General features: G+C 35.4%; 1 protein-coding gene and 1 long non-coding RNA gene across 3 annotated transcripts in view; one reads left to right on the top strand and one right to left on the bottom strand.

Annotated features, from left to right (window-relative positions):
- LOC106875806 (early growth response protein 1-B) overlaps positions 1 to 2,646 on the bottom strand; it is a 130,686-nt gene that overhangs the window by 30,548 nt on the left and 97,492 nt on the right. The gene's annotated exons all lie outside the window — the stretch shown is intronic.
- Positions 588 to 2,646, top strand: part of LOC128251577 (uncharacterized) — a 100,144-nt gene continuing 98,085 nt past the window's right edge. The window contains exon 1 of the long non-coding RNA XR_008267176.1: positions 588 to 1,183. This is a non-coding gene — a long non-coding RNA (uncharacterized LOC128251577). The remainder of the gene's footprint in view (positions 1,184 to 2,646) is intronic.

Genomic DNA, 2,646 nt, shown 5'->3' with positions numbered 1-2,646 from the left:
GTCGACAAGACCGTTAAATACAAAATTAGCTAATGTCTGTTTTGTCATCTGTTAGGACACTATTTTTTAATTTGAAATAGAAATTTCTCACAATCAGAATAAAATAGTTCCTCTATGACGGTTTTGTAAAGAAGCCCCGTGCCGACTAAAGACTTGTGAGAGAATTGTATAAACCGGTGGTTCTCAACCGGGGTCCATTTGGCCCCTGAGGATCCATATAAGATTTTTCAAGTCCATGCAACAAAATATTAAACTGAGGGATCGGCAATAGTATTCTAATGGCCTCTGCAAAAAAAAAAAAAAATGATTTTGATGTATGTATTGACATGTATTGCAAGAAACAATTAGGTTTCTTTCTCTAACACTTTACATAGATCAACCAACACAAGTTAATGTGTGAAAAACAAAATAGAAATTTTGAAAGAATTTTCTATAAAACTATGGAGGTCCACCAGAATAAAACAGTAATCAAAGGGGTCCATGGATAAAAAATGGTTGAGAACTCCTGTGTCGACGGAAACTCAGCGGAAACCTGTCATGTGTGTGTATGCGTGTAGAGGGTGCGACTTTAGCATGAGGTTTACCTGGCTATATCCGCTTTAGGGCACAAACCCAAATCTTGAACCCTAATCTTCATCCTTGCTCAGATTAGGTCATTTCACAGAATAGACTATGGATACTGCAGCAGACCGCATGCAAAGCAGCACCTATAAATGTGTGTGTGTGTGTTTACCCCTTCACTACTTGACAACTGGTGTTAGTTTACATCCACTAAACTTAGCGGTTCGGTAAAAGAGACTGACCGATTTCTACAATTAAACCTTTCATGACGGTACGTCAGCATTACCTGCAGTCCAATGACTAAAACAAAAAAAAATAAAAGAGAGAGAGAGAGAATAATAAGAAAGCAAGTTTCATGAACGAGTCATACATTAACTCTTTTCTACAGCTGTTTCCACAGTTCGGATACAAACATCATCATTCATATAACTATGTCTGAAGTATAAAAATACATAATCTAAATTTGATGGATAAACCATTTCACCAGGAGACAAACTTAGGTATATAAATGAGAACAACATTATAGTTTGTTTGTTTTTTTTGTCACATGTCTTTGGTCACATCTTAAGAGAAGTGAAGGTCTACTTCTCTCCTACTAAGTTGTCAGTGAACTGCCAAACAGGTTAGGACAATCACCTTTACTTTTCTGTTTCATTATTCACATTTCTTAAAATATCACAGTGAAAGGCTTTAAAATGTTGTTTATAAACTATTTTATGTGTCTTGTGTGTGTGTGTGTGTGTGTACGAGAGAGAGAGAGAATGAGACAACAAATAATGAACTTCATCAGCTTACAGCTGTTCCTGCTATAAGATGTAGTGGACTCATATATATACACACACACACATATAAAGCAATTGTTAAACTACAGTTTCAAAGCCTTTTGCTGCGAAACTTTAAACAGAATAATAAAAGAGATTATCCTAACATATTTCACTGTTCCTTAACCAGTCCGTAGAAGAGAAAGTCTCTCATTTCTCTTTTCTTATGATGATCAAAGAACTATGAATGTTACTGAGTACAAAGAAAATAACTGTGATTTAAAAGCTTTAAAAATATTTTAGGTTATATTATGCTGTGTATGCACGCGCGCACGCACACCACACACACCGTGAAATGTGTACTAAAATCATCAATATGATAGACTAAAACCCTCGACGGCAGTACCCCAGTACTGGGTGGTGGGTGTTTACCACCTCATCCATTTAATTTCATTTACATCTAGGATGTATTAGAAGTCCGCCACAGTACTTTACTGGTATTTTAATTTATCGACCCAAAAGGATGACTGTGAACTCAAAACGTTAAGTGTTATAACTAAGAAATATCAGATATCATTTTCCCACCCACTAAAAAGTGTAACACTCCACCGTCACTGTTAAAGATAAAAGGTCGATAAATATAATTCGACCAAGTAAGTAGTTGTAAAAATTGGTTCTATGTATGTTGTAGTCTTCTATGCCTTGTAAATTAGTGGCTAGACAAATAAAACGATAGATTAAATACCAAACTGAAATGTGTAATAGGGGCGATATAATGAAACCTTGAGGGCTGTGTACCAGTACACTGCAACCAATAGTACGATATAAAGATCCTGTATGTCAACAGGTGAAACTCAGAGTAGCAAAAGGCTGACCCTACCAAAATAAAGCATATCAACCTCTACGACAGTACTGAGTACTGAACGGATATATAATATATATAAACATGTATGTGTATCTCACTTCCTGCACACGACTTTTTTTGGATCTATTTTAAAACGGGGGCACCAGTTTTCATTTATGTTTTATGTAGTGTTTTTGGTACCGAAAGACTTTCAAACTTCGTATACTTATTTTGTGTTATAGAACAGAAAAAAATTTTTGTATTCGAATTTATTTCATGTAAAAAATTGTCTTATTTCGATAATTTCTACTAATCACTGACGTCTATTCAGTTGAAAACAGTTAGCGCTGTAACGGTGTATATCGTATTAATCCCCTAACCCTAACCCTAACTAGACTGTTAACCGTAACCGTAACCCTAACCCTAAAACTAACCCTAACTCTAGAATCCGAACTCTAAAATTGTTACACACATAGATAC

The sequence above is a fragment of the Octopus bimaculoides genome, chromosome 2, assembly GCF_001194135.2.
Source record: "Octopus bimaculoides isolate UCB-OBI-ISO-001 chromosome 2, ASM119413v2, whole genome shotgun sequence".
In the NCBI taxonomy this organism is placed as follows: Eukaryota; Metazoa; Mollusca; class Cephalopoda; order Octopoda; family Octopodidae; genus Octopus; species Octopus bimaculoides.
This window is presented reverse-complemented; position numbering and strand designations above follow the sequence as displayed.